Raw genomic sequence first — 15,785 nt, 5'->3', positions numbered from 1 at the left:
ACCGTGGCCATGAAGAAGTTCGAGGAATCCTTTTGACGCATCGGTCACTCATCTCAGGTATGTCTTAGCTTAAAACATATTTCTCGAACCTTAATCTGATCCGGAAATGACGAGGGGTTACAAAAGGAGCTAAACCTGAAGGTCTTACGAGGCCTTACCAANGTGGCCATGAAGAAGTTCGAGGACTTCAAGATGAAGCCAGGGGAGAGCATCGACAGCATGGAATCTCGTTTCATGAAGCTATCAATAGAGATCAGTGATCTCGAGAAGGAGATTCCACAAAAGGAGCTAAACCTGAAGGTCTTACGAGGCCTTACCAAGGAGTGGGAAATGAAGGTGATCACAATGCGTGATCACAGGGATTTGAAGAACACCACAACCGACCAACTGTTCAGAGATCTCAAAGCCTTCGAATTTGAGATGTTTCCGAGAGATGAGGACGTGGTGGACAGACGGAATGTGGCACTGGTTGCTGACCAACCAACCACCTCCTCAAGGTCGGATCCTAATCCCACTGATTTTTTATCTGACGAACAGTTTGCTNTGTTCAGAGATCTCAAAGCCTTCGAATTTGAGATGTTTCCGAGAGATGAGGACGTGGTGGACAGACGGAATGTGGCACTGGTTGCGGACCAACCAACCACCTCCTCAAGGTCGGATCCTAATCCCACTGATTTTTTATCTGACGAACAGTTTGCTTTCTTCATGAGAAAATTCAGGAAGTTCATGAAGAAGACACCGGAAAGCAATACAAGTTCATCTTCCTCCTCAAGAAGGAAAAATGAGAGATACACATCCAGAAGAATGGAGGAAGAAGATCAAGGTCTATGCTACAACTGCAGGAGGCCAGGGCACTTCAAGGCTGAATGCCCTTACCCACCAGTAAGCAAGCATCAAGGTCAGGAAGGCAAGGATTCCAGAAGAAAAGAGGAATCCAGAGAGAGGCCAGCCAAAGGTAGCCTCAAGAGAGAAACAAAGACACACCTGCGCAGAAAGGCGCTTGTTGCTGAGGAACTCGAGAAGACAATCGAGGAGTCCGAGACATCGAGCTCCAGTGATAGCAGCAGCAGCTCAGAGGATGAGAGGGGGCTCATCTGCTTATACACTACAGAAGAGGAGGATCAATGCTTGATGGCTATCAATAATGAGGTAACCTCCCCTTCCACATCTCGCTGCTCTATTTCTACTTCTCAATGTTCTTCGTTTAGAAGCAATGAGGACCCCTTCGAGACTATGGAATTGATCAGAAGGAACCTCAAAATCGCTAACAGCACTCATGCCAAAATCAGGGAAGAAAACAGCAAGCTAACCGCTGAAAGAGATATGCTTAAGAACGTCTCGAAAGAGAATTCAGAGCTAACTTTCAAAGTAAGTGAGTTAGAAGCTAAAGTAATCCTACTGACTGAAGAGTGCAAAGCTCGAGAGACCAGAGAGCTTAATCTTAGAAAGGTCATAGCATCATACACTAATTCCTCCAAAGCTATGGAGAAAATGGTGGATGATCACAGACCAGCAAATGACAGAACCAGTCTCGGGTTTCGTCGGAACAGTCTCTCGAGAGATAAGCAGACCAATGGTTTGGAAACTTCAAGAAATGGAGGATCTCAACCCAAACCAAATAAAGGTCATAAAAGACTAACAGAAAAGACTAGAGTAGCTATTCATAAACCGTCCCTATACACCAGCAATGGAAAGTATAGGAAAGCTACGAAGAATGGCCGGGTAAACAATATCGAGAGATCACCTTGCTATCTCTCGCAAGGCCATTCCAAGTACAAAAAGAGCTACATTCCATATAATGCGCCTCAAGGCAAATATGGAAGGTCTGAGATCCACATAGTTAGGGACTCACGGATGGAGAAAGGCAGACTCTATCCATCTAGTGAGAATTGGTCATCGAATCACAATTTCTGGATGAAACCTCACTTTCAGCAATTTTACATGACCAAACAGCGTATGAAAGGCATGGTGCATAAGCCGATGGAAAAGTCTATACCTAAGTTGATTTATGCACCAAAGAGGCCCAAAACCTTTGCTAGCATTCCTTATGATTATCAAACGTACAATNTGGTGGTTGAAGAATCCATACATGTTTCTTTTGATGATGGAGCATCGACATATCAACCATCAAAGCCAATGGAAGCAGCTGAGGAAGATCAGCCAGAGTCTATTGAGAGATCAAACTTACCTCTCGAAGACAAGCAGTCGATAGTTCGAGACGTAGCGGAACTCCAGTCAGAATCAGATGATGAAGAGTCTACAAAGAAGAAAGCTCCTGACTCAGTTGACACAATCCAGTTCATAGATGTTCAACCCACATCTCAACCTTCAACGGAAGTATCAACTGAGGAGCCACAACCTGACCTAAGATGGCTGAGAAGTCACCCTGCTGATCAAGTAATTGGAGATGTACGTGACAGAGTTCGGACCAGATCAGCATACAGAGAAAGCATGTTTGCTTGCTTTCTATCACAAATAGAGCCTAAGGTGATCGATGAGGCTCTATGTGATCCAGATTGGGTGCAAGCCATGCAAGAGGAACTTCATCAGTTTGAACGGAACAACGTTTGGGAACTAGTTCCGAGACCTCATCATCAGAATGTCATTGGTACAAAGTGGGTTTTCAGAAACAAGATGAATGAGGACGGAGTCATTGTTAGGAACAAGGCCAGACTTGTTGCCAAAGGCTATTGTCAGGAGGAAGGAATAGATTTTGATGAAACCTTCGCTCCAGTGGCACGTCTCGAAGCCATACGCATCTTTCTCGCATATGCCGCCTTCAAAGACTTTAAGGTATATCAAATGGATGTCAAGAGCGCTTTTCTGAACGGACTTCTCGAAGAAGAGGTGTACGTTGAACAACCTCCGGGTTTCTTGAAGGACGTGGGAGCTGACAAAGTATACAAATTAAAGAAGACACTTTACGGTTTAAAACAAGCTCCGAGAGCTTGGTATGATACCTTATCCTCTTTTCTACTGCAGTGTGGGTTCACCAAAGGCCTAGTGGACAAAACACTGTTTAGAATTAAGGATGAGGATCACATCTTACTGGTGCAAATCTATGTGGACGATATCATTTTTGGAAGCACCAATCCAGACTTGTGCGAGAAGTTCTCCAGGTTGATGAAAGGGAAGTTCGAGATGAGCATGATGGGAGAACTAAACTACTTCCTTGGATTACAAGTGAGACAGCTTAAGGAAGGTATCTTCATCAATCAGGAGAAATACACCAAGGATCTGCTCAGAAAATACAATATAGAAGGGAAATCCTCAGTCAAAGTACCCATGGCAACCTCTCTACGTATCGATGTCGACAGTGAAGGTCGAGAGGTCGATCAAACTACATATCGAGGTATCATCGGATCTCTTCTTTATTTAACTGCCAGTAGACCAGATATATCCTTTGCAGTAGGTGTATGTGCTAGGTTTCAGGCAAGTCCTAAGGAAAGTCACTTAAATGCATCTAAAAAGATCCTTAGATATCTCAAAGGTACGCAAAGTGTTGGACTTTGGTATTCGAGAGGTGGATCTTTCGAACTTATGGGTTATTCAGATGCAGACTTTGCCGGTTGTAAAATAGATNGTAACCTTTTTGGGCTATAAATAGAAGGGTTTTCTCATCAGTTTATGTCATCGACTTCTTCATGGAGAAGAAGAAAGGAAAAGACGATGTACCGTTCTGGTATAGAGGGAGAAAATCAGCAACGAAGTCCAAAGACTTTCAAGGAGAGAACTATCCAGAATCAACGAAGGGTGAACAGATTGCGGAGCTTCTTGATAATCCAAGCCAGCATCCTATTCCCATCCAAGGTGAATGGATCCCCAAATACGAGGAGATCCACAACGATGGGATACTGGAGTCAGGAGAAGAGTCCCGTATAAGTGGGACTCCTACAGCTGCACATTGTAGAAAAGGACCTCCCTCAACCAAATGGAGAACCAAGGGAAAGGGAGATGAAACCTGTGAGGAAGGCAGCAGCGGAGAGAAGAACAAGAAAGGGAGTAGCCACCCCTAGTTCTGTTATTAGAGAAATAGGACTTTAGATGGCTAGTTCCTGCTCTAACGATAGATTCCTATTAGGCTAACCAAGGCCAAACAAAAGTTTCTATGGAATCTATTAAGATATTGATTCATTTGTAATGTTTTCGACAATCACTAAATGAACTTAAGGAAATGTTCCAAGTGATATCTTCTTTTGATGAATCAATCTTGTCTCCATATCGCAATCTGTGTTCGAAAGGTAGTTCGAGAGGTACATGTTCAGTTTGCATGTCTGCGTTATGTCTCAAAAAAAAAAAGGGGGGGAAGATCCTTAACCACAGACATGCTTAGATGGAGGAATAAGGAGGGTTAGGGATCGATCACTCAGGGGGAAGATCCTTAACCACAGGAGTGCTTAGATGGAGGAATAAGGAGGTTTAGGGATCAATCACTCAAAGGGGATCCTTAAACTAGCAAAGTCGAGAGTTTACCTTCGAGAGGTAAAACAAATGAGTTCAACGGACATATGTGGGTTGGCTAATGTTGGGCATTAATGTTAGCCACGTGGTCTTCGGTTATTGACGGTTCTTCTGCTCTTAAAGGCATTATCTTGATAAGTGGGAACATGCCTATATAAATATCATCTCCTTATATCCCACTATCCAAAAACCGCATTATACTTTACCAAAATACCCTTACCATATCTTACATACATAACCGTTATAAAAGGGTATTTCTGACCTTTAAATTCTTTTAAATTTACCGGGATCCGTTATCGGGTCAAGCTCTCAACCCTACCCATATATCCAACCCGAATCCACATGATATAAAAGCCAAATTCTTCTTCCTTACCCGGATTCAAGCTCAAACCGAATACCCAAAACCCCCAAATCCTAAACACTGTACACATTCCCTCCAAAACCTCAAACCTGTCAACAATGGCGTCCGAATCCTCCACATCAACCTCATCTTCCGACGCATATCAAAGGGAGTTGCTACACATTCGCTCTCAGATCAAACAAGTCAAGGCGGGGAGTATCCTTGACAAAAACGGCTTCATCACCCACTCTTCTAATCCAAAAATGGCGGAAAAAGTCCTGAAGAAGTTTGAGAAAGCAGGACTGATGAAATACATGACGCACGACTACCGGACCATTCACGCCCTCGACTTCACAGAATGGTTCGCAAATGCCAAGGTCACGAAGGGTAAAATCGAAAGCCGCTTTAATGATTTTCCCATCACAACCTCTGTAGGTGACCTCAGAGCGGCATTTGATTTCGCGTCATCGGAGGAAGCAGTCAAGCACCTATCGGATTACGACTTGGACAAGCAAGCCTTCTGGAGAAAATCTGACTAGCGACTGCACCACCCAGAGCATCCTCTGCCCTCCGCAAGTTCCACCTAAAGAAGAGGTTTGCTCTCGCTGGCGACCTAATCATGAAGTTCGTGCTCGGCAAGGTGTCTGGAACCGACGAGGTTAATCTGGACCTCCTCAAAATCCTCCATGCCATTTGGAATGACAACAAACTGGACTGGGCACACATTATCTTCAACTTCCTCCAACAGCAAGTGATAAGCTCAGTCTCCGACACCAACCTGTCGATCAGTAAAAAGGTTGGTTTCGGCTTTGTTGTTCAATTTCTCTTAAGCTTGAAGGGCTTTGAACTGAGAGAAGGGCGAGAGATTCATCGGAATACCTATATGGGTAGGACGAAATCTCAAGTCCCCAAGGCTAAAGGTGTTAAGGCTGCACCTTCTCCCTCACAGCCAAAAGGAAGGGGCAAAAGGAAAGCCCCAGCCAAGGAAAAGGACTCTGATGATGAGCCTTTGGACACTCTGGTCAAGAGAGTTGCGTTGAGGGCCAAGAGGGCCAAAATTGCTGCTGTCACCCAGATTCGAGAAGTGGCACCGTCAGTTATACAAGTACCCTTCGAGGACAGGGCACAAGCCCAGGGGGAACCTCAGGCTACACTGGCCACTGAGGTTGAGAGAGTGCCCCCTACCAGGTCCCTGTCAAGAGATTTATGTGATGATCTTCATGTTGATAATGATGCTGAGGGTACTGGTAAATCTATGTTTGAAGATCGAGAGGAGACTCGAGAAGTTGAAGGTACTGGGATCAGTGATCCAGTACAAGGGGGTGCAGAAGAACCACGAGAGATGGTTCGAGAGATAGACTGCACAGTCAGAGTGGGAGATGATCTCTTGGAGCATAGTCGAGAGATCACAGCACAGATAGACGAAGTAATTTCTGCCACTGAAATCATCTCTGATGGGCGGGATGACTTATACGAAGAAGTTTCTACTCAGTTGGCAGTGGAAGCACCCACTCTTGATGACTTCTCCAGGGTGATCAGGTGGATCAACTGGAGAACCAGTTCTTTCACTCAACTAATGAGTTAAGCAGCTGAAATGGAGGCAGAAGAGCAGTTTGCACTCCAGTGGTTGGATATCTCAGAGATCCCAGCTCAACAACTGATGGATCTTGCCCACGAAACACGAGTGATGAAGCTGAACAGTGGAAGAACTGATAAGGGTAAAGGCATAGCTAAAGAAACCGAGGTTGAGCCTGAGGAGGATCCAGAACTTGATGCCCAATTTCGAGAAGATATCAGGCTCGCCACTGCTATGTCCTTGGCACAGATTGTAGAACATACGAGAGGTCCAGGAGAGACCTCTGGGGTTGCTCGAGATGATACTGAAACTTCAATTGCAACAGCCGCAATCCCACTGTCCCAAGTCAGTAACTCTGCTCTGGACGAACAGGTAGCAGCTTCAAGAGGTGAATCCGAGACCTCTGAAGCACTTAAAGTGGCACCCAACACCGTTCTTCTTTTGCCACCTCCTGCGGCCACACCCTCGAACACTACAGATGAAGCACAGACAATTCGAGAGGGTGAAATTCCATTGCTCACACTACCGGGCTTTCCAAGTGCTCCTGACACAGTTATCACTCTAGATTCGCCGGAGCAGACCAACGAGCAGTCCGATGAGCAACATGAGCAGAATGTCTCAAGTCCTGCTGGTTCGAGAGATACTGAGAAGGACGATATGACTATCGAAGGTGGAAACAGGGAAGCACCTGTCGAAACTTCGTCTCCAACTCCACCAGCAGATGACCAAGTTCCCAGCACTGGTTCGAGAGGTGATGCTGAGGAGGATCTTCCATCGGATGGAAACCGGGAAGCGTCCAATACAGAAGATCCCTCCCTGACTTATCCTATCCTTACAGTTGCTGAAGCTGAGGGTCCAGGTTCGAGAGGTGATGAGCAAGAAGTGATCCATCCCTCAGGTGGAAACCGGGAAGCACCTGACATGGAGCTACCTTCGAGCTCTGAACCCAGTGTCCCTGCCACCCTTCAGACACTCAGTCGAGAGGTGAACTCACAACTGCAAGTTAAGGGTGGAAATCTGGAAGCACCCAAGTCCCCTCCGACAAAAGGTACATCTCGATCCTCTTCTCCTTCCTCTTTTGACTATGATCAACAGGCCGACCATGAGTTCGTTGGCGATGTGCGTCAATTTATGGCTGATCAAACTCAGAAGATGGTTAAACTTGAGCGCGTACTGGCCATTGTTCGAAACGCTGCACTACCTTTGGCTGGCACAAGCAAGTCTCAGGCCAATCATGAAGAACTGCTCGAACAAGCAGTATGGGCTGAGACTGCAGCACAGAAAGCTGCAGATGAGGCTGCTCTAGCTCGAGCAGAGACTGCAAGCGTGAAGGCTGAACTCGCTGAATTACGAGCAGAGCTTCGAGCCCACCAACATTCCAGTGAACTTCGACAGGATGTGATGAAGGCCATACTCGATGACCTGTCGAACCAAGTGCCTGCCCAACTTCAAGCAATCTTCGAAGGTATGTCCATCCTCCTTTCCCGTGCTGATGATGCCAACAAGGGGGAAAATAAAGGGAAGGGGACAAATACTCAGGGAAGGACATCAACCAGCGACAAGAAAAGGGCAGCAAATGAACCAGCTGGACCTCCTCCAAAAATACCAAGAATTATGAGCAAAACAGTGGAGGATGCTAAACGAGCAGAAAATCTAAGGGTCCAGCGTACACTGGAAATGGAGAAAAGGAGAGAAGAGGACAGAGAAAGGAGAAGAAAAAGACAAGAACAACAGTCAGAAGAAGAAAGGAAGATCGATTTTCTCAAGACAAACTTTAAGTTTGGAAACAGGGAAGATACTGAACAAATTCTGACTCTCGAGATATTCAAGCTTCTGAAAATCACTGGGATATCTACTCACAGCAATATGTCTCCAGAAGAATGCATTGCCTGGTGGAAAGATGGAGTAATTGATGGTGAGTTCGTGGGGGAAGCTTACAGGAACTACAGGCATCTAGATGTTACGGATGAATACATAAGCCTGGTAAATCCGAAAGACCCCATCAAGACACGAGAAGCCATCAACAAGAAGAGGAAAGCCAACAAGAAGTAAGCTCTCGTGGTCCAAACTCCATCTTATTCTAGTCTTTTGCTGTTTAGGTTGTTCTTGATCTTATTTGTTTTTGTTTAAATCTTTCTACTAAACTCAATCATGTAAACATTCCCTTAATTTTAATATATATCTTTTGCTGGGGGTGTTGCGTGAGTTTGCTCATTTTATGCTTTAGTAGAATATTTGTCAAACTTACCATATGAGCTGAAAATAAAATCTACGCTAATTCTTTCCATCAAATCAGCCATATAAAGTAAGTATAAGTGTTGGCATCATCAAAAAGGGGGAAATTGTTAGGAACATCATGTAATAGGTTTTGATGATACTAACTGTTAAGTAGAAATCCCCAAGTCTCGATACATAGGCAAAACACTGTAAGTTCGACAAGTAAACCAAGAGCGAAAATACAACCGGGTAACTTTGAGCTCAACTCGGAAAATATTTAAGCTCAAGGTAAATTTGTTTGAACATCTTAGAAGTCTCGTGTTGTAATCCTATAGACAAATCAGAATAAGGCACGGGACAACTCTAGAGGAATAAGGGTCTGCGAGACATCAACTAAGTCTCGAGACATAAGCAGAGTTCGAGAGATAGGAGCAATCCAGTTCGAGACATAAGCAGAGTTCGAGAGGTAGACCTCTCGATGCTTGGGTTCGAGACATCAAACAATCGAGACATCAACCTTGGTCTCGATAAACTGACACTTCTCCAGTAATGCTGAATGACGGTCAGGAAGCATACTTAAAGTTTGGAGAAGAAGAATATCATGGAGATAGAATAATGAAGAGGTGCCGAACGTGAGTTTTCAAAATGGACGGAAATGGATGACACATCAGATTTCCACCACAAACGGTCAAAAGGTACACCAATGCTGAAGTGGTTTGATTCCCCACAAACAAGGAATGATGGGAATATAAAAAGAGTAACTTTTACCAAAAGACGAAAGTGGAGCATGGACTCAAGAAAGTGAAATATAGAATATGCACTACCAGACAAAAGGTTCAAGTTACAAGACCACCACTCCATGAAAAATGCTAAAAAATACGCAAGACCCATGATCGGCATGGGAGACTGATTTCAAACGGAATAATTTTCCCTCCAACGGAATTATTCCTCAAACTCTCATATATAAGGACGTGAAGACACAGTGAAAAAAGAGAGACGTTGGTTCATTCGAAATTCTAAAGAGGTGTCTGATTCAAACGTTCAAGTGCAAGCATTCAATTTGGAATATCATCCAGATATTCAATACAGCGAGAAAAACACATCTTAGTGTTTGAGAGAGTTACATAGCTTAAACTGCCACATATCTAGAAGGTGACCGAAGCTGCTCTACATCGAAATTGATTCAACGATAGCTTTTGGTCAGATTGGAGTTTGTTACACTCAACTGTGACAACCAAAGGTCCTTGCTTTGGATTAAGCAAGAAGAGGCGGAGTAACCTGGCAGCTGTCTAGTGAAGATCCTGAGGCTTGAGGCGGGCTTCGTGGTCAAAGCTCACGCGCTCGATATTGTACTAAAAAGGGAAGTTTTTAGTGCAATCCTTCCAGGGAGTTTCTGGAAGAAGAGTGGACGTAGGCGGGTTGGCCGAACCACTTAAAAATCTCTCTTGCATTTACTTACTGCTTTTATCTCTCGCTAACCTCTCGCTTGCACTGCATATAAACACACCTCTCGAACTAATCCAAACTCGTGCTAACTAAAAGGGGATAACATTTCCGCTGCGCATAAAACTTTGTCTTCTCCTCGTGAGGTATCGAACCTAAACATCCTAAGTTCAATACACACGAGAGGTTGAAAAGATTTGCAAAATCTTATACAAGTCTATTCACCCCCCCTCCTCTAGACTTGTACCCCATCCCATTGGGACCAACACACACCCCCATAAGAATACCTCATCCTACGAGTTATATAGTACCCGGCGAATAGACTTCGCCCTGCAGTATGAACTGGTCATACACTATAACATATCGACGAATAGACTTCGCCCTGCAGTATGAACTGGTCATACAATATCCACAACGACCACTGGGCCATGGCACTTAAAGCCACCCGTGGGTCAATCAAGGTCCTCCTCAACTCGCTTTAGAAACTAAGGGTTTGAAAACATGATTCTTCCTTCCGTTTTTCTTTCTCAAATCATTTCTTTTGGACATATTTCTCATTTGAGTCCAATAGTTGAAATCGGCTATCTCATCAGCCCAAGAAGGATTTTCAAAATACTCTCAGTGCCCGCAGGCTTTTCAATTGGTCATTTTCTCGTTTTTCTCACGTAATGTACTCACTCCTTAAAAGTAGTATTTTCCTCAAAAATAAGGTTTTGACAACCTGTTTACCAAAATAGCATACGTTCTTTCGACGTAAGTTTTATAAACATTTTTATTTACTCATAGGCTTTCCAACACAATTCCTCAAGTTACAAGAGTTGTACTTATTTCTCAACAACAATATTTTCTTCTAAAGTGATGTACATAATTTTTCCAAAACAGATATTTCTTTCAAAAATAGATCTCTTTTGCCCGTAGGCCTTTCAAACATCATAACACTCGGGATTAAAAACATCGGGGAAAAGTTTGGTAAAAAACAAGTCGAAAACGAGTCCGCGTCGCGCGGACTCGCGGTTGGCCGCAGCTGCGGACGCACAGCGGACGCGTGCGTCCGAGCCGCGTCCGCACGTTCGGTAAATGGCGCCGAAACTGGGCGCCCATGGACGCGCAGCGGACGCGCGTCCGTGTCTGCGTCCGGCCTTTCGGCCGTGACGCCGTAACTCTGGGCGTCGATGGACGCGCGTCCAAGGCCGCGTCCACCCAAATTTGCCAGAAATTTCAGCTTGCCGCAGTCAGAAAGATTGAGCCGGTAAAGATAGTTCCCGAACTCTTTTTCACTTGAAATTTTTATGGTAGAACCCCAACTTATAGTACTTGATGTCCGTAAAAAGTTTTGGTCATTTTGATCCGCGAATAAACACAGAAAATTCCATTTTTGCCCTCGGTAGTGTGCTGTCCAGAATTATTTTCTCTCTGGACCAGTTTTGGAGAAAAATTCGAAAACCATACTTATAATACTCTGATCATTATGAAATTTTATATGCAAGCTTACACTTGTGAAAATAGTGAAAAGAAATCAGGATAGATTCTGGCAGTAACTTCCGAGATTTATTGGGAAAAATTGGTAAGGTATGTTGATCCTATTTTTTTTAGACATGTAGTTCTATAAGTGTAGAACCTGCATATAAAATTTCATAATGATCGGAGTAGTATAAGTATGGTTTTCGAATTTTTCTCCAAAACTGGTCCAGAGAGAAAATAATTCTGGACAGCACACTGCCGAGGGCAAAAATGGAATTTTCTGTGTTTATTCGCGGATCAAAATGACCAAAAATCCAAAGTGTAGTTTCTTAGGCTAACTTGTAGATCCACGAACTTAACACATAATTTCCACGTAAAAATTCCTAGTCATATAATTTACTAGCATTTGTTCACCTCCAAGTGATTGAACCGACTTAAGGGATTCCTTACCTTTGTAGAAACCTAAAAAAAACCGTAAGAGTTGATGATGCCTTCCTTGGAGTCCTTCACCAAAGATCCTAAAAATATCACCATAACAACAATATTTTCATGAACCTTAAGTTTAAGCTTAAGTTCTAGGAGGGATTTAACCGAACAAACCAAAGTTCTTACCTACAATAGAGCACTTTGAGTTGAAGAGATAGCTAGGGAGTTCTTGGATCACAAAGTTAGAAGACTAAGATTTTCCTTCTTCTTTCTTTCCTTTGTATTTTCGAAAATGGGAGAGGGAATGGGAGAGATGATGTGAGTTTGTCTTGAGAATTAAGTAACAAGTGCAACATTCCCATACCTATATGACATGCCATTAATGATCCAATCCAAGTGGGGATTTTGAGTGCCACATGTCAACTCCCTATGGTGTCTCCTTGAAGATCTTAATTTATTTTGCCAGTTTGGGTTTAAATAAGATGAAAGTTCGGAGGATTATAGCTTAATTCGGGAAAATCCTAACACCAAAATTATCCTAAAAATAATCCCGTCGATAATCACTAGAATTGGGAATTTTTCGGTATCTCGCGAAATATAGGTACGAAGGTCCGTAACAAATTTACTCTTACAGTCCGTTTAAATTTCCACTTGAACTAAATAGAAAGTTTAGGCTTAATCGTATCATACTTAATAATCCATTTTCTAGGAAAATTCGAACTGTATATACATCCTTAAAAATTTTAATGTTCGTGACCGGTACGTAGACCGCAGCTTTATTAATAATTAGCCTCACTTAAAAAAAATCCTTCTGAAGTACCGAGAGATCATCTCATAAATATTATAGCCTAAAAAATATTTTTGAACCCTAACTTTGTCGGAAAAACCGAGGGGTTACAAGCTATTCCATCAACTTTCAAGCTTGCGATAAACTCATGTACTAGAGGGATAAAAGTATCCTGTCTCCAGCTTAGCAGATTGTTCCAATATGGCTCTGCAATCAACCTCTCCAGTCCATATTTGCACTCATAATCCTCCAATACTCTCAAGTCTACATATCTCCATTGCACAATAGGGTAGTTTAACAACTGCCTGTACCGCCCTAGCATGGTTGCTGTCATTAGCAGAATTTGAGTTTCGGTGGGTACTTCAAAGTAACGAGTGTTAGTGTCCCTAGCACTGTTTTCATCTGCGGGGGCTTTCCCTCTCTGGATCCTTTGAGCAATCTGTTGTGCAAGGTCATATGGCGAAGACATCTTTCCTATAACGTGGATAATCAAAACAACACAAGGAAAAACACTTGCCAATTTTAAATATTGATTATGAACAATGTTGCACATATCTAAAGAAAAGATCATAAGAATTCATTGCATGCAACCATCATTTTAATATCCATCAACAATTCTATCCTATACATGCAAGAACTAGCTCATACCATTCCATACTCATTTCATAGTCAAAGGTCAACATATGGTCAACTTCATCTTCTACCTCTAGACTAGCTCAAGGTTGAAAAATGGAAGCAACATGAAAGTTAAAATTGGACCAACTAACTAGTAGAATATAGCAATGTAGTGCCTATAGAGTAGGAAAGTTGCAAACTTTACCCACCATGCTCACTATATCAACAAAGATCTCATCATGACAAGAGAATACCCAAATCAAGCAATTTCAAGATCTAGTCACAAAGAGATGTTAAAACATGAAATTTCTAGTCTATAGAAGCAATGTAGGCTCAATACAAGTCTATCAAGTCATCTCATAACAATATATCTCAAGAAAAATATCATACAAGAAAAACCCATGGAGATATTCTTCAAAATAAAACAAGTTCTTCATTAAACAAGTAAATAGCAAAGAAGAGTATGTTCATACCTTAGAAATAACTTAGAATCTTTGAGAAAAGTTGAGAGACTTGGAAGGAAATGCTTAGAAAGTGTATATTTTCAGCTTGGGAGAGTTCTTGCTCGTGGTGGGGAGGAAATGAAGCAAAGAAAGGGTTTTAAACCACTTCGCGCGAAAATCCGCGAAAAGTCTGGTGCCCGTCCACGCACGCTACCATGCGTGGTGGTAGGCGTGGGAGCTCTCTAGTTTATTCCCACGCCTGCTCACACGCGTGTGAGCGACGTGGTGACTCTCTGGAAGTTTTCCACGCCTAGCCACACGCGTGGTGGTGGCGTGGAGATGTGTTGTGCAAAGCTTTACCTTGGTTTCCCTTCCTTTGCTAGTGATGATGTTTGTGATTGATTGCGGGCAACTTATAACTCTCGGGTGTTTAATCTGTACTTGTGAGCTCAACCGAGGTTATAGAAACATTATTGAAATAAAACTAAGTAAAACATACTACATAAAACAAGAGAAACTTTAAGAAAAAGTAAGATAACATTGGGACTGCCTCCCAAGTGCGCCGTGGTTTTACGTTTCCGGGCCAGACGTGAAGTGGCCTATCCTTCAAGGCACACAGACTTTGGGACCCGACCAAGAGTCCCGTGAACCTTAGCTTCAAGGAATGTCCCAAGGTGGGAAACATTCTTGAATACCCACAAGAATAAAGGAAGAACAACATGCAAGGTTGGATGAATGTTAACATTAAACACCCTCTTTAACTCTTCTAGGATGGTGTCTATTTCCTTTCCTTTTTCCTCTCTTTTCTCCCTAAAGATTTTCTCGTCTCTTTCAAACCATATCTCCACACTCCCTTCCTCAATTTCGAGTGTGGTCAACTCTATCCACTCAACTCTTTTCATAAGATCAAATGCGAAAGACCTATCATTTCCCATCATCTCTTCCTCACACTCCTTTTCTTCATCACTCCACCCTATTGGGTTAGAAAAATCACTCACACTCTCACACGAATAGAATGAAGCATCATCCCTTTCACTCACCAACTCACTCTCACCCAAGACAAAGGATTCATCTTCTAAAAAGTTAAAGCAATCGTACTCATATTTAAACAAAAGAGAATCCTTACAATCATTAATCAATATATCAAAATTTTTCATGGAATCATCCTCCCGAAATTTAAAGCAATCATAATCACATGTAATGGAAATATTAATGCAAAGGGAGTCATCCACACAAGCGTCAGGGGTGTTTGCAATAATAGCACAAGGATCGTCAAGAATATCGGCACAAGAAAGATTAGAAATTTTACCATATTTTGGCTCTTCATCTTCCCACGCTAGCTCAATGTCATCATCCTCACTTTCCATCTCTACCTCCTCTTGATTTTCCAATTCGAAAATTGGAACTTCTTCAAGCACCGGGGCATAACAATCCATTTTCTCTTCAGCATTCTCCTCTTCCCTAGCATTTTGCGCGTTTTCGACCTCTTGTATAATCCTTGGATGAGCTTCCAAAGTGGGGATGTCATCTATGATGGCGGAGTTGGCTCGGGGCTCATTGATTTTCATGAGCTCCTCCATCATAGATAACATCTTCGTTTCAACTTCTTCTAATGGAAGTCCTTCCTCCCAGAGGGTAGCGAGATAGTCCTTTAGTTCGCTCTTGATTTCGGCTTTTAATTTAGCCGTATCCTCCTTGGCCATCCTAGTGAATGCATCAATTTTTGCTTTTAGGACTTCAATTTCATCGGTGGCCGGTGGGATATAATCGCGAGGATTTGTATGGGTATTATATGGAAAAGAGGGTAGTGTTTCAAAGGAGTGGGTAGTGTTGTTTTCCTGGTGAATTTGTAATGGATGTGGGTAGTAGGTGTTTAGGTGGGAATTTGACTCGTGAGTATAGCTTGGGTCGAGTTGTTTCATTATTTGCTCAAGCTTACTCTCTATGTTTTGGGATATTTCTTTGGAGCTTAATGAGTCAATTTCTTAGAAATTGGGTGATTGTGAAGGGTAATTT

The sequence above is a fragment of the Ipomoea triloba genome, chromosome 4, assembly GCF_003576645.1.
Source record: "Ipomoea triloba cultivar NCNSP0323 chromosome 4, ASM357664v1".
Taxonomy (NCBI): Eukaryota; Viridiplantae; Streptophyta; class Magnoliopsida; order Solanales; family Convolvulaceae; genus Ipomoea; species Ipomoea triloba.
Note: the sequence above shows the minus strand (reverse complement) of the source record.